General features: G+C 41.9%; 1 long non-coding RNA gene across 1 annotated transcript; it reads right to left on the bottom strand.

Annotated features, from left to right (window-relative positions):
* Positions 1 to 7,668: 7,668 nt before the first annotated feature.
* Positions 7,669 to 22,840, bottom strand: LOC122679459. Its single transcript, XR_006336405.1, has 3 exons — positions 22,784 to 22,840; positions 19,371 to 19,444; positions 7,669 to 8,160 (listed from the first exon to the last, which is right to left on the bottom strand). It is a non-coding gene; the product is annotated as an uncharacterized LOC122679459 (long non-coding RNA).
* Positions 22,841 to 23,206: the final 366 nt, after the last annotated feature.

Raw genomic sequence — 23,206 nt, 5'->3', positions numbered from 1 at the left:
GTTTAACAATATTAATTCTTCCATTCATGAACACAGAATATCTTTCCAATGATTTGTGTCTTCAGTTACTTTCATCAATGTTTTCAAACCTCCATTTTAGAAGTTTATTCTTGAATGAAGATAATGAAAAGAAGCCAAGACCAGCAGAAGAGAGACTGGTTAGGAGACACTAGCAGCAGAGCTGCTGTTGCCACTTTTGAGTAAATTTTTAAAAGGCAATTTTTCTTCATAGAAGCAGCCTAGACAGGCCTGTTGAGCAGAGTGCAGGCTACATTTAAGCCTTGCTTCAGCCCAGGCATCCTTGTGCAATGAGCCAAGTGCAGGATCATATGAGGAAGCAGCTTGGCAGTTTTCTGGGTGAGTGATGAGGGAGGCTGCAACTACATCGCTTTAGGATATTGATCAACAGCAACAAGCACCACTATATGTAGCATTGCTTTGTAACAAGCCGTGTGTATTTTGCACATACAAAAGCAAAAGCAGTGGCAGTCGTGAGAAAGTAAGAATCTGCACTACAAGGACCAGTGAGGAGGGCTGGCCTCTTCACATCATGTGCTAATGGGCAGTCCTGCCCCGTAGAGTGCCTCTTTCATTTCACATCAGGAAAGTGATTAAACTAATTTCCTTAGACCAATGCCGGTATTTCATGTGTATAATACCCATAATTTGAGGTTTGAACACAATTGTAGTAAATTATACTAATCACAGAAAAACTTCATTAAACTCATATAGGTTTATTCAAAAGAGTGTCGTTTTAAGCAATCAGTATCCTCAAGTTGAAATGTGCTTGCTTGTTTTATAATAAAGGAGATCATATACTTCAACACTTTGTTCATTGGAAGCCTGGCTTTTCTAAAATAATAGGAGTTTTTTTAGAAAATGTTAACTCATTTGGAGAATGGTCACCTTTTAAATTGTGGGACATAATGCTGAAAAAGATTTAAAAAAAAACAAACAAATCTACAAGTAGCCTTAAGTGGAAAAAATCTTTAAAACTCAGTTCTCTCTAGCCTGAATACTTCTGGATTTCTCAGACGAGGCAAAGTTTTCTTTGTGCACTTTTCAATGGCTTTATATAACATGAGTTGAGGCAGAGAAAATGCCTACCATTTGCGACAGAGTGTTGTACACACACGCAAATACACATAATTATATTGGTCAGAGTTCCTGCAGGCGTTTGATTGGCATACTCAGCCAGGTTATCGGAGGATTGTTGAATAAAAGGATCATTCACAGCTGTGTAGGTGGGCTGAAGGGAATCAGTGGGGACTGCAGCAGCATGCTGGGTCTAGCAACAGCTGAGAGCTGTTACCAACCTAGGCTGGAAGGGGAAAAGGGAGAAGGTATTTTTTTTAACTCTGCCAGTGAAGGCTGACCATAAGGAGCCCTGGCCTTTGATAGAAAGATGCAACTAACTTACCCAACCTGGCAGGAAGGAAAATGAGGGAATAAATGTCCCAGCCTCACACTACTCCATCCCTCCCTTCTCCAGGCACTTCCTGTTGGCCAAACCTAAGAGGAAGCCAAATGGTAAAAGAGACTAATGCTGCAGTCCCTTCAAGAAAGCCTCCCCAAACAAAAAGCGATGTGGAGAAGGGTGAAGAGTGAACAATACCCAGCACTCACTTCAAAAACACAGACACAGTTAAACACTTATTTTACATGTTCATAATACCTTATGGTTAGCAAGGAATTTCAAATATCCTTCAAATATGCACCTCACAGCAAATACTTCATATGTATTTATTAAGTCAATGAGATATATTATTTTCAATTGACCTAATTTTTTTCTTATTCCCAATCATTAGGTTTTTTATATATTTTTATTATGGAAAAATATTAATAATTTAACATTTTAGCTATTTTAAGTGGCCCTATGTACATTCATGATGTTGTATAACCACCATTATTATCCAGTGCCAAAAGTTTTTCATTATCCCAAATGGAAACCCCACGCTACAAGTTTATTTTTAAAGTGACAGACTTCTGTGCAAAAATTTGTGGAAGATAATTTGTATATAAGAGCTATTAAATGCTGTGACAATTTTCCTGTTAGGAAAGGAAAAAGGATAAAAAAATAACCCAAGTTTCAATATAACTCTGTCTATAGATATGTAGTGAAATACATGGAGTTATTACATTGGTACAGACATAACTACAGCTTTGGACCATGAATTTTAAATCATTATAACTCGACTCAAATATATCTTTATTAATCAAAATAGTAACCATTACAATAACACATTTTTGCCGATGAGAAATAAGTTTATTCCTGTAGCATGAAAATCCATGCTTTGGGATTCAACAACTCTTAGAAAGCATTTTCTGCCTCCTGCTGATTGTGGAAGCGTTTTCCCTACAGAAAGGTATCGAGATGCTTGAGGAAGTGGTAGTCGGTCGGTGAGAGGTCAGGTGAGTTTGTTGGATGAGGCAAAACTTCGTAGCCTGATTCCTTCAACTTTCAAAGTGTTGGTTGTGTGACGTGCAGTAGGGCGTTGTTGTGGAGAAGAATTGGGCCCTTTCTGTTGACCAAGGCTGGCTGTAGGCATTGCAGTTTACAGTGCATATCATTGATTTGCTGAGCATACTTTTCAGATGGAATAGTTTCACCGGAATTCAGAAAGCTGTAGTGGATCAGACAGGAAGCAGACCAATGACTGCTGACCTTTTCTTGGTGCAAGATTGGCTTTGCGAAGTGCTTTGGAGCTTTTTCTCAGTCCAACAACAGCTGGTCATTGCCGGTTATTGTATCAAATCCACTTTTTGTTGCATATCACAACCCGATCGAGAAATGGTTCATTGTTGTTGAACAGAAAAAGAGAAGAGGACTCGCCAAAATGATGTTTTTTTCTGATTTTGTCAGCTCATAAGGCACCCACTTATCAAGCTTTTTTCACCTTTCCAACCTGCTTCAAATGCCGAATGACCATAGAAAGGTTAAGGTTGAGTTCTTCGGTAACCTCTCGTGTAGTTGTAAGAGGATCTGTCTCGATGAGCCTCTCAATTGGTTGTTGTCAACTTCTGATGGCTGGCCACTGTGCTCCTCATCTTCAAGGCTCTCATCTCCTTTGCAAAACTTCTTGAACCACCACTGCACTGTACGTTCTTTAGCAGCTTCTGAGCCAAATGTGTTGTTGATGTTGCAAGTTTTCTCCACTGTTTCACAACCCATTTTGAACTCAAATAAGAAAATCACTCAAATTTGCTTTTTGTCTAACATTTCCCTAGTCTAAAATAAATACAAAATTAATAGCAAGTAATAAGTCATTAGCAAAAAAATTAAGTGAGAAACACACATTAAAATAATGTATAACATAACCACATTTATTTAAAAAACGTATTCAATGTCAAAGGCAAATTAAAACAATACAAAAACTGCAATTACTTTTGCACCAACCTAATACACAGAAATATTGGGCTTCTCTCATAGTTCAGCTGGTAAAGAATCTGCCTGTAACGCAGGAGACCTGAGTTTGATTCCTGGGTTGGGGAGATCCCCTGGAGAAGGACATGGCAACCCACTCCAGTATTCTTGCCTGGAGAATCCATGGACAGAGGAACCTGGCAGGCTATAGTCAAGGGGTCGCAAGAGTCGAACACAACTTAGTGACTAAACCACGACTGATACACAAAATTGACACATCAACTGTAGTTAATTCAAATAGAGGACCTGGATATTTAAGGAAATAACTTCCTGTTGACCAACTTTATGACCAAATTGATCAGAAAGTTGATCAGTGTGACTGTTCAGATGTTAATGGCCTGAGAGCGCAGCCTTCTTTCTTTTCCAATGAGGAAATAGCCATTTTCAATTCTCAGAACTTGCCAATGGAGCCAAAACAAATTCCCGAAGGAGTTATGAGCAAGCGTAATTTCACAGTCGCAGCTGGCCTGTTACTGACAGGTGGGAGGTCCAGTCCTGCGTCGGCCGTGGACTAGCTGCGCATTGCAGAGCTCGCCCACCTCGCCTCCCTCATCTGTAAAACAGCGGGGCTGGACTTTGAGCCCGAAAGCACTTTGTGACTCTAGCCTCTGTCCAAAAACTTCTGAAGCTTTCCCTGAAAAAGTCTCACAGTCAGAAGACAGCAAATATCTAAACACGCGGTATTTACCCTTGTGATGAAATAGCCGATGTGGAGTTTGACCCTCTGACAAATCATGGAGGTGAAAGTCAACATTCTGTGCGTGTAAAGCCAGTGGAGAAACAAGTAAGCCAGATTCACTGACTAACGTACTTTTTAATGGGTATTTTAATGACAAGGAGAAGCTAGTTCTGACCTTTTATCTGCAGCACAGTTCTCCCGATGGTGCTGGCAGACTGGCACTGATCCATCCCCACCTGGTCTCCTTGGTAACCAAGGGCCTAGATCTGTGAGATGCTTGCAGGACATCTGGCCAGGATTAAGGTGCAGACAACCATGATAAGAGATCAAGCCCGTAGCCCCGGCCTTTGAAGACCCCTTGCTAATTAGGGCTGGGATGTGGAGCAATGAACACTGCCGGCAGTCAGGTTGGTACATTGGTTGAGAAGGTAGGAATCAGAGTGCTCAGGACTAAGTACCAGCCTGTCTCTCACTAATGGTGGAACCTTGGGCTGGTTTTAATTTGCCTCTCTGGGCCTCCATTTTCTCACTTGTAAAAGGAGTTTACTCAAAGTACCTTCTTCATGTGGTTGTCAATATTAAATGCACTTAAATACTGAAAGTTCCTACAGCCGGGGCTCAACATGAATTAGCCAGCAGTAGTAACAGTGAGGAGCTTCCCTGGCGGCTCAGGCGGTAAAGAATCTGCCTGTAGTGCGAGAGGTCTGTGTTTGATCCCTGGGTTGGGAAGAGCCCTTGGAGATGGTAACCCACTCCATTATTCATGCCTGGAGAATACCATGGACACAGGGGCCTGGCAAGCTACAGTCCGTGGGGTTGCAAAGAGTCAGACATGACTGAGAAACTAACACACTTAACAATGAGATGATTACATAACACCAATAAGAAAAACAGAGCTTTTTTGAGATGACCACATCCAGTATTGTTTCAGGGAGATCCTAGCAAAGGTGGTGGGGCTATAAAAAGACAGCTGGAAAAGCCTCTGGTCTGTTCCTTAACAAATATGCAAAGTTAGATTGGGCTTCCCAGGTGGTTCAGTGGTAAAGAATCCAGCTACCAAAGCAGGAGACATGAGTTCGATCTCTGGGTTGGGAAGATTCCCTGAAGGAGGAAATGACAACCCACTCTAGTATTCTTGTCTGGGAAATCCTCTGGACAGAGGAACCTGGTGGGCTACAGTTCATGGGGTCTCAAAGAATCAGATACGACTGAGCACACGCACATACACACACATACACACACACACACATGCACGCAAGGTTAGACTATCAGGGCAGGGTTATTTGAACAGCAGGAGAAGATTGCGAAAGTTGAACTCAATGGTTTTGGCAACAGACAGATCTGAGTTAGGATCCTAGCTCTGCAGATCACTAGCTGTGTAAATTTAACTTAATCTTACCCTTACTCTCCTCAAACATACAATGGGCAGAACCTGCCTCAGAGGGTGTGTTGATGATGAAATGGATAAAGCATGAAAAGTGCTCAGCACCCTTCCTGGGACATAGCAAGTGGTCAATAAATATTAATGACTGTTATTACTAGGTCCCATCCTGCTCCATCTGGTCCAGTGGTCTTCCATATCCCTAAGGTCATACACTTATTCATTTCATCTGTCAAACATTTCCTAAGACTAGCTTTGTGTCTATTACCAAACCTGACCCAGGAATTCAAAAATGATTCTGAGATGAGGTTCATGCTTCTGAATATCTAAACAGCATAAATATCCTCCTAAATATCCGAATGTCCCAATCTAGTCTGGAAATGAGTCACAGATCCGCCCAGTCACAGGAGAGCCACCTCAGAGCACCCCGTGATCTGGTGTGAGATTATAGAGGAGGAGCAGTCAGGTGAGGGGTGAGGGGGTCAGGACTAAAGGAGGCGTCTGGAAAGTCTTGAAAGCTGAGGAGAGGTAGTGTAGTCTTGGGGTGAGCGGTGCAGGCCCATTTCAGAGGCTGCCTTCAGCATCCCAGATGTCCTCCCATGAGCTCATACAACATAGGTTAAGTTGCTTCATCCCTCCCTGGTTCAGCTTCCTGGGCTGTAAAATGGTGGAATGAAGCTTCCTCAGCTGTAAAATGGTGAAGTGATAATACTTAAGAAAAGTGGCTCAGAGGGTAAAGAATCTGCCTGCAATGCAGGAGACCCAGGTTCAATCCCTGGGTCGGGAAGATCCCTTGGAGAAGAAAATGGCTACCCACTCCAGCATTCTTGTCTGGAGAATTCCTTGGACAGAAGAACCTGTGAGCTACAGTCTATGGGGTCTCCAAGAGTCAGACTAACACTTTCACTTTCAAGAATTAAATGAGTTGAAGCCTGATGAAGCATGCAGCTTGTATTAAAAATTCTTGTTATGGTGTGGGTGACAGAAAGGGAGAATTTTTCAGGCAAATAAGGTATCAGAAGCTTTTCTTTGTTTGTTTTTTAAAACTAGACATTGTCCACATAATGCTGCCACCGCACTCCTTGAAGCTGAGAAAGGTGGATCCTCTTAGTTTATCCCCAAAGAACCCAGTCTTACTTGTGGCTTATCAGAAACAATGGGGCTCCTAAAGGCCTGGGTGCGTGTGTGAATGTAAGTTGCTTCAGTCGTGTCCAACTCTGTGCGGCCCTATAGACTGTATAGTCTGCCAGGCTCCTCTGTCCATGGAATTTTCCAGGCAGGTTGTCATGCCCTCCTCTAGGGGATCTTCCAGACCCAGGGATCAAACCTGCATCTCCCGCAGTTCCTGCATTGGCAGGTGAGTTCTTTACCACTAGCGCCACCTGGGAAGCCCAAAGGCCTGGGGTAGATACTTATTTACCTGCACTTGGGGCCACTTTGCAGTAAGAGCTGGCTCATTATTATGTGGGAACCTGGAAACCCCTTGTCTTTGGTCACCTACCCTCCCACAACCACTTTCATCTCCCTAGGGTCCCAGCTCCATCCTGTCATTGGCCCTGAGTGGCAGCTGCTGCTAAGTCACTTCAGTCGTGTCCGACTCTGTGTGACCCCATAGATGGCAGCCCACCAGTCTCCCCCTTCCCTGGGATTCTCCAGGCAAGAACACTGGAGTGGGTTGCCATTTCCTTCTCCAATGCATGAAAGTGAACAGCGAAAGTGAAGTCGCTCAGTCGTGTCCGACTCTTAGTGACCCCATGGTCTGCAGCCCACCAGGCTCCTCCGTCCATGGGATTTTCCAGGCAAGAGTACTGGAGTGGGGTGCCATTGCCTTCTCTGAGTGGGAGCTAGTGAATGTCATCTCTCAGGGCTCCCCTCAGGTCCATGACTGAGGTCCTGTTTGCCCATGTTTTAAAATTCTTCAGGGAGGGCACCCACTACATAAGTCAGACTTTTTCTTTTTAAAAACTATATATTTTTATTATTTTTTTGGCTGTACCAAGTCTCAGTGGCAGCACACAGCATCTTCGATCTTCATTGCGGCATGCAGGGTCTTTAGCTGTGGCAGGCAGGATCTAGCTCCCTGACCAGGGACTGAACCCCAGACCCCCTGCACTGGGAGCATGGAGTCTTAGGCAAAGAACTGCCAGGGATGTACAAGTCAGACTCTTTCAAGCTAAAACCAATCTCTTCCCATAGGATAATTTATATTTTATACTAAAGACCCCTTCCCTGCTAAGGAGAACAGGGAGGGACAATGGGAGTGAAAGCATCGACCCGACATAAAATATTAAAGTCCCTACTTGATCCTCCACACTAAAGTCTGGCAGAGAGACTGTTTCGTGGCTTGGTTTAATTATAGGTTCACCCAATGCCAAGCTTAAGCCCCCAAGGTCTAATTTAGGAGGGTTAAGGGTTTAGTAGAGGCTTTGCATTGCTGAAGAGCAGCTGGAGAGGAGCATTGCCTTGTGCCCCAGCTAGGATTCTGATTTCCAGCAGCATCCGAAGACAGTCCCGTCATCCCAGAGACTCAGTGGGCAGTGTGGGCTCATGTGTCACCATGAAGATCATCAGCAGATGCGTTTGGCTTCTCCAGCCAAGTCTGGAAGAGCTCTCTTATCGTTTGATGGTCTGGAAACAACTAAGGCTGTCTTCACCTTCTGTGCTGCTGTCTCATTTCTGTTTGGGAAGAGCAGACACTGCTAGGGCTTCCCTTGCCCTTGACAGCAGTGAAGGAGCCCTGTGGACTGATCCTTCCCATCACAGACAGGTAAGGACCAGTAGTTTAGAAGCATTTAAACAGCAAGCAGCATTTCTTGAACAACTAACGCACACACTACAAATGGCTTGGTCCAGTGGGGGAGAGAGATGAGGAGAACGCCAATCACAGTAAAAGGAGAAAAGACCGGAGGGAAAAGGTATGTGGGAGGCCCTGGAGCTGAGAGACCCAGAAACAGCTTCCCCAAAACAGGCGCAAGTCGTCTCAGAAGTAAGGTATAATTCATAGAGCATCTGTTCTGGATATTGCACCTATTTCAATTAATTCTCTCACCAGAGTCGCAGAGCTAATAAGTACCGAAACTGGGGTTTGAATCTAGGTTGGTTTGAACTCAAACCCATTTCGCTGCATCCTGCTATCAAGGAACCAGGGAGGCTTGGGCAGGTTGGCCTGGGTGATGGGACCTCAGGCCAAGAGAATCACCTCCCCAGCAGAGGGAAATCTCTGTGGGGTCGAAGTCAGACTGAAAAGGCCTGCATAGAAATCCCTTCCTAGGTCTGAGGCAGGCACAGGGCATTGCTTGTTGCTGGGCCCTGAAGGGGCCTTAGAATTTGTTCTCAGCAGCACAGAGCAGGACCACTGTGGATCAGATCTGAAACATGTTTGCCACATAGAATGGATCTGGAGGAGACAGAGAAGTTCTAAAGGAAGCTCACAGAGCCAGAGGCTCAGGAAGGATGACTTGAATTTTCTCCAGTTTCCAGTTGCCTTAGGGGGGAAAAGTTAATAAAATTCCACTGCTAAAAAGTTGAGGCTATTGCTTACCCAAGGAAAGGAACCAAGGTCAGGATGACTTCTTTTTTCTTTTTTTTTTTTTCTAGTCTCATGCTGAAATTTCACCAATACTGCTGATAAACACTTGTTGACTACCCCAAATTCAGACTCCAGAATGGTGCTGAAAGCTTAGGAAGGAGTGCCCCAAATTAGGCCCGGGCATAGAAAACTTAACAGCAGAACAGATTCATACCAGCTGCTTGTTTTGCCTTCTCTAATTAAAGCGCTCTCCAGTTAAGGAGAAACGTTAAAGGCTACCCAGCTTTGGTTGAAACATGTATGTTGGACTGAACTAAGTTGAGACATTACTCTGACTCAGCCAGATTTTGATTAAAAACCTGCATCATTTTCTGCCTCAAGTTTTTGAGCACTAGGTTGATGTCTGATACCCAAAAAAGGTTAATCTCCACACTCCATTCAGAGGAACAACGATTTCTCAGGTAGGTTGCTTTTCTTTTTTTTTTTTCTGCCTGCAATATCTTTGTAATATTCTTCCAAGGGCTCCTGTGGGCTTAATATATACGACATTCAAAAAATAATAGTAAATGAATTTCTATCCATTTCACCGAGGGAGTTTTCCCCTCCATTTGTAATCTATTTTTTATGATTGTCTTTGCCTTGCAGGAGACAGAAGTAGAGGTGGTTTGGGGCCATCTGTGTAACTCTGGGATCAGCTCTCTGTGATCAAAATGGAAACAAATCCCAGATGAGAGCCCCAACTGTTTCAGAAGAATATGGCAAAGCCCAGTGTTCCTGACCAAGTTGTCACACACAGAGCAGAACTATGGATGAGAGCCGTACAACATCTGTTGCCTGGGTAACCATCCATCCACTGAGCCAGCCCTGAGTCATAAGTGGTGTGGGGAGGAGGTCTGTGAGGACAGAGAGCAGTGCGAACCCTTCTCTTCCTTCCCCACCTCCATACGTGGCCTAAGGGCGCCTTACAAGGTTAATAGGAGCCTGTGTGTGTGTATGCTCGGCTGCTAAGTCGTGTCTGACTCTGTGATCCCATGGACTGTAGCCTGCCAAGCTCCTCTGTCCATGGGATTTCCCATGGCAAGAATACTGGAGTGGGTTGCCATTCCCTTCTCCAGGGGGTCTTCCTGATGTATCTCCAGCGTTTCCTGCATTGGCAGGCAGGTTCTTTACCACTGAGACATCTGGGGAGCCCCAATAGAAACGTACTAGATCTATATCCCTGAAGACCTAAAGACCTATCTTTCCCTAACCCTCATTCAAAGATTCATGGACCTCCATTAGTCTCATCACAAAAGCTCTCCAGATTCTTTTTTTAAGAATATATATATTTAAAATTTTATTTTTAACAGCAAAATATTTTGTATTGGGGTATAGTCAATCATCAATGTTGTGATAGTGTCAGGTGAGCAGTAAAGGGACTCAGCCATGCGTACACATGTATCCTTTTTCCCCCAGCCCCTCTTCCATCCAGGCTGGCATATAGCATTGAAAAGCTCCCCAGATTCTTACCAGTGCTAGTGCATTATCAATGCTGAGCAACATTGCTCAAAATGCCAGTCCTTGACTGGTTCTCCATCGATCACACATCAGCGTGTGGCTCCGGGCTGCATTTTGAGTAGCACTAGAGCCCTGACGTCTTAGGACCACTATGGCAGCCCACCAGAGCTCACACACTTACCTGCAGGGATGGGAAAACCTACCATGTGGTTTTCTTCTCATGTATTTCATCATATCCTTGATACTGCACACAAACTTAGAGGGGAAAATTAATAAATATGCCTTTGCTGAGTAATTAGTTCCACTTCTCTAAAAACACCCTTAAGTATATTCCCCAAAGAATTGAAAATAGGTATTCAAACAAAAACTTGTACACAAATGTTCATAGCAACACTATTCACCATAGCCAAAAGTTGGAAACAACTTAAATATCCATTGATAGATGAATGGATAAACAAATTGTGGTATATCCATATGATGGAATATTATTCATCCATAAAAGGAATGAAGTACTGATATATATTATGACATGGATGAACCGTGAAAGGGTTTCCCAGGTGGCTCAGTGGCAGAGAATCCACCAGCCAACGCAGGAGCTGGAGGAGACATGGGTTTGATCCCTGGGTCAAGAAGATCCCCTTGAGGAGGAAACGGCAACCCACTCCAGTATTCTTGCTGAGAAAATCCAAAGGACAGAGGAACCAGGCGGACTCCATGGGGTTGCAAAGAGTCATACATGACTTAACGACTGACCACACATGTACATACCTTGAAAACATTATACTGAGTGAAAACCTAGGTGCAGAAGGTCATGTATTGTATGATTTCACTTAAATGAAATATCCAGAAAGGTAAATACATAGAGATAGAAAGTAGGTTAGTGGTTGCCAGAGACTGAGATGTCATGTGAATTTTACCTCAATTAAAAAAGAATATGCATAAAAGAAAGGCAGAAAGAAAATGTATTTAAAAAAAACACAGAAAGAAAAAGTATTCCCCAGAGTTGCACCACCCAAAATCAAATACTCTTCTCACTTTGTTCCAGTTTATGTTCCACAGTAATAATCCATATTGCATTTATAATTTACATTTTGTTTTCAAATTTAATGTTATTTTCAAAGTATTGCTTATGGTCTATATAAGCAATATAGAGCTTAAATACTGGGTAAAGCTCTTTGATACTTATTTTTAAATTGCTTCTTAATACTGTTGTATTAATTTACATATAGATATCTGCAGTATATGAAAATATATATTCATATACACCATTGCCAGCACTGACTAGTCTCCTAAAAGATAAAAAAAAGGGAATAGTGTATGGTTGTTTTAATACTATTTCATTTGCTTGTTAGTAAGGTTGTCATCTTACATTTTTCTTTTTCAAGTAATAAATGTTTAGTAGAGACTTCTTTGCTTTGTCAGAGTAGAGAACAACGAATTATTATTGTTTGGGGGAGAAGTTAATAGTAAAGACTTTAAAAGACTGGAGTAGACTAAACTAGACACAGTTGCCCCTAAAGAAGGAACTAAAGAATTAGAAGATTGATATGATCAGATAACCTGGAATGCAAGACTGAACAGAGAGAGAATATATGCAAGGTAAGAACATAGAAGATAAAAGTTTACAATCTTGGTGAAAATCAAGTAGGTTAGACCTGTGAAGGATCTGACCTTGCATGATTGAGGAAGCTGGTTAAACACTCTGTGAGACTATTGTCTTCCAGAATGATGCTGGAACAGCTATGTTCCAGCCCTAAGAGATGCTGACAGAGAGTCGCAGAAAGAACACAGATGAGCATCGGGACAGATCCTGAGATGCAGGCTGTTCAGTCTTACACGTCTTACCTGATTATACCTCAAGGTATGGAGTGGGGGACAGTGCCAACAAGAGCTGTGACTGTGGAAGTCACTCAGTCTGTCTTTTCCAGGAATTAATAGATACTAAATTCCAGGTTTGAAACTAAGAAATAGCAGCAATATAAAAATTTTAATTTAATCTAGAGCTTTATAGTATTGAGATTCTGCTGCTGCTGCTGCTAAGTCGCTTCAGTCGTGTCCGGCTCTGTGTGACCCCATAGACGGCAGCCCACCAGGCTCCCCCGTCCCTGGGATTCTCCAGGCAAGAATACTGGAGTGGGTTGCCATTTCCTTCTCCAATGCATGAAAGTGAAAAGTGAAAGTGAAGTCACTCAGTCGTGTCCGACTCTTCACGACCTCATGGACTGCAGCCCACTAGGCTCCTCCATCTGTGGGATTTTCCAGGCAAGAGTACTGGACTCACATGGCAATGTGGCCAAAAGCCACCAGGGTCACACTAAATTACTGAGCCTTGTTAATGAGTAGTTGAGGATGGGACATAGGCCCACCATGTCACTGACTGGCTTTGGACCCTGGCCCAGAGCCTTGCTGATTCTCAGCTTGGTCTCCTTGCTAAGCATCCCTTTTCAGGAATGCAAAGAATAGCTGAAAAGAACAGAAATTTTAGCATTACAATGAACACTGCCCAACATTAGTCTTGTCTCTGCTATTCTTTAGTAAATCCAGGGGAGAATCTCACAAATTAAGGACTACTGAGGGTGGTGGTCTGTCAAGATGCAGAAAAAAATGACCCTCTCTTTTCCATTTTTGAGTAAAAACAACAGGAAAAATGGGTTCAACTTTAGTGTGCCCAAGGAGAAACTGTGATTGAACTTGACAAAATTTGTTGAAATAATGAATGCATGACAGAGGAACTTCACCTTTGGTGAGAAGAAGCTATATTCTCAGCGGTCATGTCTCAGTCCTTTGAGGCTGAATTGTGATACACAGCAGTAGTTTCTCACCTTCTGTCACTCAGAGCATGATATTCTGCAAGCCAACCCCGCCTTTCAACCAGAGCAGCTCTGCTCACAATCATTTATATATTGGAGTTGTATTAAGATACTGCTTGAAAACACAGTCCTACTTAAACTCAAAATCTTTTGCACAGCAAAGGAAATGACAAACAAAATGAAAAGACAATCCACAGATTGGGAGAAAATATGTGCAAATTATGTGACCAATAAGGGATTAGTCTCCAAAATTTACAAACAGCTTAGGACAATAACAGCATCAAACAGCCCACTCAAAAAATGGGCAGAAGACCTGAACAGACATTTTTCCAAAGAGGACATACATATGGCCAACAGGCACATGAAAAGATGTTCAAAATCAGTAGTTATTAGAGAAGTACAAATCAAATCTACAATGAGATATCACCTCACACCAGTCAGAATGGCTATCATCAAAAAATCCACAAACAACAAATACTGCAGAGTGTGAGGAGAGAGGGGAATCACACTGTTGGAGGGAATGGAAATTGGTACAGCCACTGTGGAGAATGCTATGGAAGTTCCTTAAAAAACTAAAAATAGAGCTACCATATGACCCTGCAATCCTACTCCTGGGCATTTATCCATAGAAAAACATGATCTGAAAGGATACATGCATCCCTGTGTTCACTGCAGGACCGTTTATAATAGCCAAGACATGGAAGTCACCTAAATGTCTATCAACAGAGGCATGGATAAAGAAGACATGGTATACATAGACAATGGCATATTACTCAACCGTTAAAAAGAATGAAATAATGCCATTTGCAGCAACATGGATGGGCCTAGAGAGGGTCATACGGAGTGAAGCAAGTCAGATAGAGGAGAAATATATGACATTCGTTATAGATGGAATCTAAAAAGAAATGACACAAATGAACTTACTTACAAAACAGAAAGAGACTAACAGACTTAGAAAACAAATTTATGGTTACTGGGCGGGGGGGAAGGGATAGTTGGGGAGTTTGGGAAGATCATGGACACACTGCTATGTTTAAAATGGATAACCAACAAAGACCTACTGTATAGCACATGGAACTCTACTCAATGTTATGTGCCAGCCTCATGGGAGGGAGATTTGGGGGAGAATGGATACATGTATATGTATGGCTGAGACCCTTTGTTGTTCATCTGAAACTACCATAACATTGTTAATTGGCTATACCCCAATACAAAATAAAAAGTTTAAGGTTTGGGAAAAAAAATGATTCAGTCAGAAAAGTTAGTTAAGTAAATCTTGGGAAAGAAATAAATACAATGGTATAGGTAAGTTAAAAAAGATGGACAAGGTAGACCATACAAACACTAATGCAAAGAGAGCTAGAATGGCTACATTAATAACAGACAAAGTAAGTTTCAGAGCAATGAAAGTTACTAGGGATAAAGATAGACACCACACCACAATAAAAGTGTCAATTCACAAGGCAGACCCAAGCCTATGCATGCAACTAGCAACAGTTTCAAAACACATGAAAAAAAAAGCATATAGTACTAAAAGGAGAATTGGAAAAACCCACAGTTACAGCTTTAAGATTCCTCTCTCAGGAGTTGATAGAATAAATAGACAGAAAATCCACAAGGATATATGAATTGAACATACAATCAACCAACTACATCAAACTGATGTTACATCAATTTGATGTAGTTGGCTACCAACCACAAAAGCATGCAAATAGCTTTCAAGTAATTGAATATTCATCAAAACAGACCATATTTTGGGTTCTAATGCAAACCTTAACACATTTAAAAGAATTAAAATCATATAATATAAGTTCTCTGGCCACAATGGAATTAAATTAGATATCAATAACAAAAATATAACGGAAAATATTCAAATAGTTGGAAATTCAAGAATATTCTACTAAATAATCCATGGATCAAAGAGCAAGTCTCAAGAGAAATTAGAAAATATTCTGAACTGAATGAAAATAAATCTACATTTCAAAATTTGTGAGATAAAAATACTAAATTGTGTCAATAAATCATGATTCTCAATTTTGATTCCCATTTGAACCACCTGGAGAGTTCGAAAAATTACTGATCCCTTGGCCCCACCCCAGACCAATGACATCAAAATCTCTAGAGGGTGAAGTCCTTGCAAGGATGTTTTTGCAAAGCAACCTCAGTGCTTTTGCTCTACAGCCACCATTGAGAACTACTCTTTGAAGTACTGAAAAAGTGATAGAAAATTATCTGGGGGCACAGATGAACTGCCAGGGCCATGGCCACAACGAGGGGGTCACTGGGTTTGAAGAATATGCTTGAATTTATCTCGTGGGAAAGGATTAGGAGGACAGGCCTTCAGGCATGGGAACAACATGCACCAAGCCACAGAGATATGAAAGGGTATTTAGGGAATGAAGTACAAAGCATATCTATTGTGCCACCTTACACACACACACACACACACACACAGTATATATACATAACATGTATAGTGTAATTCAAATGCTTATTCCTACTGTTAGGGTGAAACTTACAAATGACCTAAACTTTCACAAAGCTCTATATGGAGAAGGGATAGAAAATATTTGAAGATAGGTTCTCACTATGTAGGAGAAATTTGGGGAGTGAAAACTACTAAAAAGCATTTGTTTGTATGTCAATTTACATACAAGGATTTAAATACTGTATAAAATTGTGGCAGACGGAAACAGTCACTCAAAGTGAAAGTCGTTCAGTCATGTCCAACTCTTTGCAACCCTGTGGACTGTAGACTATCAGGAGCCTCTGTCCACAGAATTCTCCAGGCCAGGACACTAGAATGGGTAGCTGTCCCCTTCTCCAGGGGATCTTCCCAACCCAGGGATGGAACCCAGGTCTCCTGCATTGCAAGTGGATTCTTTACCCTCTGAGCCACCAAAAAGAAAGAAAGAAAGTGAAGTCGCTCAGTCGTGTCTGACTCTTTGCGACCCCATGGACTGTAGCCTACCAGGCTCCTTCGTCCATGGGATTTTCTAGGCAAGAGTACTTGAGTGGGTTGCCATTTCCCTTCCCCAGGAGATCTTCCTGACCCAGGGATTGAACTCGGGTCTCCCGAATTGTAGGCAGACTCTTTACCATCTAAGCCACCAGGGAAGTCTGAGCCAGCAGGGATGCCCTAAATCCATAAAGCCTACCGGAATAGAATGCTTTGTGTTTAGCCTGGGCGGGTTTGGTTTTTCCTTTTGTTCCCTCTCTAGTGTCACTTCTGGCTAGTCTTCCTCTGCCCCCCATACCACCTTGTAGTTTATTCTTTAACAGCAGAAAGAACACTGGACAGAGTCACCTCCATACTTCTTGCTTATGTCATGCTCCTTGCCAGGGTGGTCTCACTCTCCGCCCCCCAGCCCACCCTGTTAATCCTCTACTCTTCAACTCAGGTATCACCTCTTCCAGGAAGACCTCCCTGAATGGAAGTGCTTTGGTTGGGTCTTAAAGTAAATTCAGAATGCTTTGCATTTTTCTGCATTGTCTTCAGATATGCAGTAAGGTTTTATAATTTTATTTCTTAATGTTGAAGCACAGATCTGAAGGAGGTTCAAAAAGCTTATGTCATTTCTGAGTCTTAGGAGAGCAGCTGGAATCCTCTATTGTGGTTATTTTGCAAGAAGCAGATTTGAAAGATTGTAGCAAACAGACACTTGTTTGTCTTGGGTATTCCAGAAAAACATTGAGGAGGGCCTTAGAAAACAAAACTCTAAGCTGTGGCAGGTGGTGTTATTTCAGAGAAGAAATTAGGCATTAATAAGGTTGGTAACACTAGACCCTGATGACTATCTCCTCTTCGTGTTGGGAAGTTGCTGGAAGGATGCCCGGGTGCTCCATGGACACACTCTAGGCTTTCTAAGAAATATAGAATTGAAGCCCCAGAGGCCCTTTAATGTAGGGTGAGGTTTGTCAGCTGTAAAGTTTTTTAACCAGAAGTGAAAACCCCACATAAACATTCATTCTCCCTCCCCCTGTGGCAGGGGACAGAAAGAGGGAGCACAAAAGTCTTAACAGAGTAAGGAATGAACCTGGCAGTGGAACAGCCACGGTGATGAGAGTGTGATGGGACAGAACTGCCCACTGCCCTGCTTAAATGGTGTGACTGTGTAAGAACAAGACTACGTTTGATAGGATGTTACATGAAAATAAAAGTAAGCTACAGAATACTACACGAAGAGCCAACTCATTAGAAAAGACCCTGATGCTGGGAAAAGACTGAAGGCAGGAGGAGAAGGGGATGACAGAGGATGAGATGGTTAATTGGGGTTTCCCTTGTAGCTCAGCTGGTAAAGGATCTGCCTGCAGTGCAGGAGACCCGGGTTCAATCCCTGGGTCGGGAAGATCCCCTGGAGAAGGAAATGGCAACCCACTCCAGCATCCTTGTCTGGAAAATCTCACGGACAGAGAAGCCTGGTGGGCTGCAGTGCATGGGGTCACAAAAAGTCAGCCACAACTGAGCGACTAATACATACACAACTCAATGGACATGAGATTGAGCAAGCTCCAGGAGATGGTGAAGGACAGGGAAGTCTGGCCTTCTGCAGTCCATGGGGTCACAAAGAGTTGGACACGACTTAGTGAGTGGACAACAACAGACTACTAAGGTCTTCCTAGGTGACTCAGTGGTAAAGAATCCACCTGCCAGAGCAGGAGATGCGGGTTCAATCCCTGGGTTGGGACGATCCCCTGGAGAAGGAAATGGCAACCCACTCCAGTATTCTTGCCTGGGAAATCCCACGGACAGAGGAGACTGGTGGGCTACAGTCCATGGGTCTAGAGTCGGACACAACTGAGCGACTAAACAACAGCAACAGATTATTATACTTTCTGTTGTCCTAACTCTATTCAAAAACAGGAACACAGGTGTCCTACAAAAACAATTGTGGGGAATGTCATCAACTTTTCAACAGTGATCGTCTATGGCTATTGAGACTACAGGTAATTTTAAAAAATTCTTTTCCATTATGGTTTATTATAAGATAATGAATACAGTTCTCTATACTATACAGTGGGACCTTATTTTGTGTCCCTTCTTTATGAAACAGCTTACATCTGCCAGCCCCAACTTCCCACTCCATCCCTCCGACAACCCCCTCCCCCAGGCAACCAAGAGTCTGTTCTATACAGGTAATTGTTTTTGCTTGCTTGCAGTTTTTGGTATTTTATCTATTTTCTGTACTGAGCCCATATTGTGTTTACAGTACAGAAGCAGTGAGCTTTATTCAATAATAGTAAATAAATAATAGTAAATTAAAATATGAGACTTTGTGCAGGAAGAGGGCACGAGATGGACCTAAGAATTAGATCAATCAAATCATGAACTTGCAGAGTGAAGATGTGGACATGGTCATTGCTTATTCTTTGCCAATTTGACAAATGAAAAAGGTAATAACTCAGTGTTTTTACTTTTTCTTATTTTAACACCAGTATTATTGAACACTTCTCTTTTGGAAAAAACACTGAGAAAGTACTGTGGGAGTCTGCCACACGGTGTGATACCATCAAAGGGGCACCCACAGTATTCTCTGTATATACAAAATTCACATTTCTGTCATCAGGGAGTTTTCCTCTAAAACTGGCTGAGCTTCCAATGAGTGCATAAGTAAGGTTTGTAGAATTCTATGTTCCACCAGGGAATCTGTTAGCCTCATGTAGAAAACCCAAACTCAGAGTGGGCCCGCGGGTGGAAGGTGAGGTGGGTGGGCTCTGGAGAAAAACTGACAATAAAAGAGGAGAAGGCAGTCCAGTGGCTACACCTTTCACACACAACTTGAACCCAGGTACCTCCATGCCAGCCTTTATGTTCCGCCACTGGGCTAGGGCCAACCATCTGCCATCCGGAGGAACCTGGTAACAACACTGTCCACCTATCAGAAGCAGGGTCAGTCACTGAGAAAGAGTCAGGGCCTGATTAGAAAGTGACAGGCGAAAAAGAGGTGACTCAAACCTCACAGGTATTTCTGTGGCTTCTGCTCTCTGGGGCAGACCCACTGAGAGTTTGTCCAGGAAGCTGAAAGAATAATTTGGTTTCTCAGACTCACAGTGATGGGTCACTCTGGGGATTCCCCTGAAAGTCCTCGCCCCATTTTGAGCCGTGACTTGTTGACTTTCATGCCTATGGAAAGAGTTAATGTAAATATCTGTTAGGATCTCTCTACACAAATGAGCCATTGAGAAAATGTTCCTGAGCTTCGGGATGCTGTTATCATACCTGGTATCATCATTACTGTCATTACTAACTTCCACTAAATCGATGGTGTAATCTTCATAGCATTTGATGACTATCCTTTGCTGAATCAATTTTCTGAACAAAATCTTCCTAGTCTGACTGTGGAACTGAATAAGGTTTTAGAACACAACAAGCATGAGCTTGATGGCAGGTTTAGCAGGGTGTGGGAAATGAAAACCAGGATTACTTACAATTAGACAATGACCAGTGACAACTATTATTTACATAACAAACACTCCAATAGCATTGATGACTAATATTTGAATTAATTCTATATTTTAAATTCTCATGTAGTGAAATCAACTGTGTGTGTGTGTGTGTGTGTGTGTGTGTGTGTGTATACAGCGCTATGCATTTTAATATTTGTAGGGATTGCTCTATCCACCAGCACATCAGGGTTCAGAACGAATCCATCACCTCAGAAAAGGCCCTCACGTTGCTCCTTTGTAGTCACAGTCTCCCCATCCTTACCCCTGGACACTGATCTGTTCTGCATAACTACAGTATTGTCCTTTGCGCTAAGGTGCTTCAGTCGGTCTGACTCTGCAACGCTATGGACTGTAGCCTGCTGGGCTCCTCTGTCCATGGGACTTTCCAGGCAAGAAGACTGTGTGCTATGTCGCTCAGTTGTGTCTGATTTTGTGACCCCATAGACTGTAGCCTGCCAGGCTCCTCTGTTCATGGGATTCTCCAGGCAAGAATACTGGAGTGGGTTGCCATTTCCTTCTCCAAGAATACCGTAGGGGGTTGCTATTTCCTCCTCCAGGGGATCTTCCGGACCCAGGGATGGAACCCACATCTCTTATGTCTCCTCCATTGGCAGGTGAGTTCTTTACCAGTAGCGTCACCTGGGAAGGTCTTATGGTCTTTTAGAGACTATCATATAAGTGGAATCATACAGTATATAACCTTTTGAGATTTTCTTTCATTCAGAATAATGCTTTTGAGATCCATGCAAATCATTGCATATATTAGTAGTTGGTTCGTTTTTGTTGTTAAGTAGTATTCCACTGCATGCCTGTATCACAGTTTATGGATCATTTGTAGAAGGACATTTGGGCTGTTTCCAGTTTGGGGAAATTAAGATTAGGGCTTCTCTAAATATTTGTGTTCAGATTTTTGTACGAGCACAAGTTTTTATTTCTCTAAGGTAAGTGCCCAGGAGTGAGATTGCTGGGTGATAGGGTCTGTATTTAAATTTATGGGAAAGCTGCAGAGTAGCTGTACTATTTTGCATTCCCATCAACTATGAGTGAGAGTTCCAGCTGTTCTGCATCCTTAGCAGTGCTCTGAGTTGTCAGTAATTAGCCATTCTACTAGGCATCTACTGATATCTCATTGTGACCTCAATTTGCATTTCCCTGATGGATAATAATATTGAACATCATTCCTCATGCTTCCTTGCCATCCTTGTATCTTCTTTAACGAAGTATCTGTTCATCTTTTATCTGTGTTTTAATTGGTTTATTTTCTTACTGTTGAGTTTTGAGGGATTTTTTATATATTCTGGATATAAATCATTTGTAGAAAATTTAATTAGCCAATATTTACTCCCAGTTTGCTAGCTCCTCTTTTCATTCTCTTAACAGTATATCTAACAGACAAAAAGGTTTTAATTTTTATGAACTTTAACTTGTGGTTGTATTCTTTTACGGATCACACTTTTGTGTCATCTCTAAGAACTAACCCCAAGTTAAACCAATATTTTCTCCTGTGTTTTCTTCTAAAAGTTTTATAGATCTATGATCTATTTTGAGTTAAGTTTTGTATAAGGTGTGATGTTAGGTCAAGTTTCTCTTTTTTTTTGCCTATGGATGTCCAAATGTTTCAACATATTTGTTGAAAATACCATCCTTTCTTCATTGAACTGCTTTGGGGCCTTTGTCAAAAATCAATTGACTATATTTGTGTGGGTCTATTTCTGGGTTCTTTATTCTCTTCCATTGACCTATGTGTCTATCTATAGCCCTTTACCAATACCTCCACTGTCTTGATATCTATAGCTTTATAGTAAGTCTTAAAATCAAGTAGTGTGATTCCTCCAACTTTATTCTTCTTTCTCAAAATTTCGTCAGCCAGTTTTCAATGAGATTTCCTATGAATCCAACACCATGCCAAGCACCTTATGTGAATGATCTCATTTAAGCTTCACAAAAAACCTTTGAGGATCTGTGTCAGTTCAAGTCTGCCAAGAAGCAGATGTCAAGGTGGATTTAAAAGTTCAAAAGATTTATTGCGGGCAATTTCTATAGAGGATGAAGGGGTTAGGGAGCAGGGCCAATGGGGAAAGATTTCAGGTCATGATGCTGTGAAAGGTCTGACACTGTGAAAGGAACAGATCAGGAAGGAGGCTTAAGCAGGAGGAGGCTCAGACTGTAGCACAGCCTGGAGAAAATCTCAGCCAAGCTTACAGGGGACAATCTAGAACAAAACTTTCCCGCTAGAGGAGCCCCATGTTGAGCAGCAACCTCCAGGCCCTTGTACCCGACCCCTACCCCACAAGCTAGGCTGTAGGTTGGAAGCAGCCTGGGGAATGTCTGGCCTCTCTATAAATGCTCCAGAGGAGTTAAAACTCAGAAAGATCTGATTCTAACTCTTACTATTTCCCCAAATGCAAATTTCATCTCATGATTAAATTTAATTGTAATATTACAAACAAATAAAATAATTCGAAACCCTCCTCCCAACTCAAAAATGAAGTTCTCACTGTTAAAAGAGTTAGAAATTCTATGACATTTTTCTACTCTGGCAAGATCCAAATATTAGTAGAACTCAATATACTGCATTTCTAATGGCTTTTAGATCCATTTCCCTGGCCATAGACACAGAACTGGACCTGGAATCTATTTCTTGCCCTGGTTCCTCATTAACGGATGTTTTTTTTTTCCTTAATAACATTACCCTTTCCTCTTTTTCCTTTCTTATCTCTCCGTGTAAATTTCTTCAAAGATCAATGTCAACATCCACTCATATCCTCCTATCTGGTCAACAGAAGCCAGCTGTCTTCTGTTTTATTAAAAACCACATTCAGAATCACTTTAATCAATGTGCTCATTTAACACTTGTAATAAAATGCTAAAAAATGAGAAAACTTCTGTACAATGTTTATCATTGACTGCCAAAACTTTCACTGCACTTTGATACTTTAGGGTACCCTGTTTAAGCATTCGAGATATTTCCATTTGTACAGGATATTTTTAGTGAGATTTAAACGTGTATACTGACCAGCAGCTGGCAAATCAAGACTTTTTCTCCACTGATTTTTCACCCATCTTTATATTCCTTAGGAAAAGAAACAGTTAGAAATGTAAAAGGTGTTTTTAGTAACAGCAATGATAACATCAATGTAACTCCCATTTTACAGATGAGCAAAGTGTGGATCAGAAAGTTAAAGTGACATCTAAAGCAGGGACTGTGATGAAAATCCAAGATTTATGACTCAAAACATGTGCTCTCTATCTATACATGAACGTCTGTATATAGCATCATAATTTATAAACATAGAAGACAAACAAACCTTTAAAAAGTAAATAGTTGACAGAAGGTTTGGAGTGTTTGTGAGCATGGAACATGCTAGGCATTGCATGTTTATGTAGGAGCTCAACCACTCACGCTAATGAAAGACTGACCTCGAGAAGTTTCAGAAAC

This window comes from Cervus elaphus, chromosome 21 (assembly GCF_910594005.1).
Source record: "Cervus elaphus chromosome 21, mCerEla1.1, whole genome shotgun sequence".
NCBI classification, from domain to species: domain Eukaryota; kingdom Metazoa; phylum Chordata; class Mammalia; order Artiodactyla; family Cervidae; genus Cervus; species Cervus elaphus.
The sequence above is the reverse complement of the archived record's forward strand: the minus strand, read 5'-3'. Positions and strand labels throughout refer to the sequence as shown.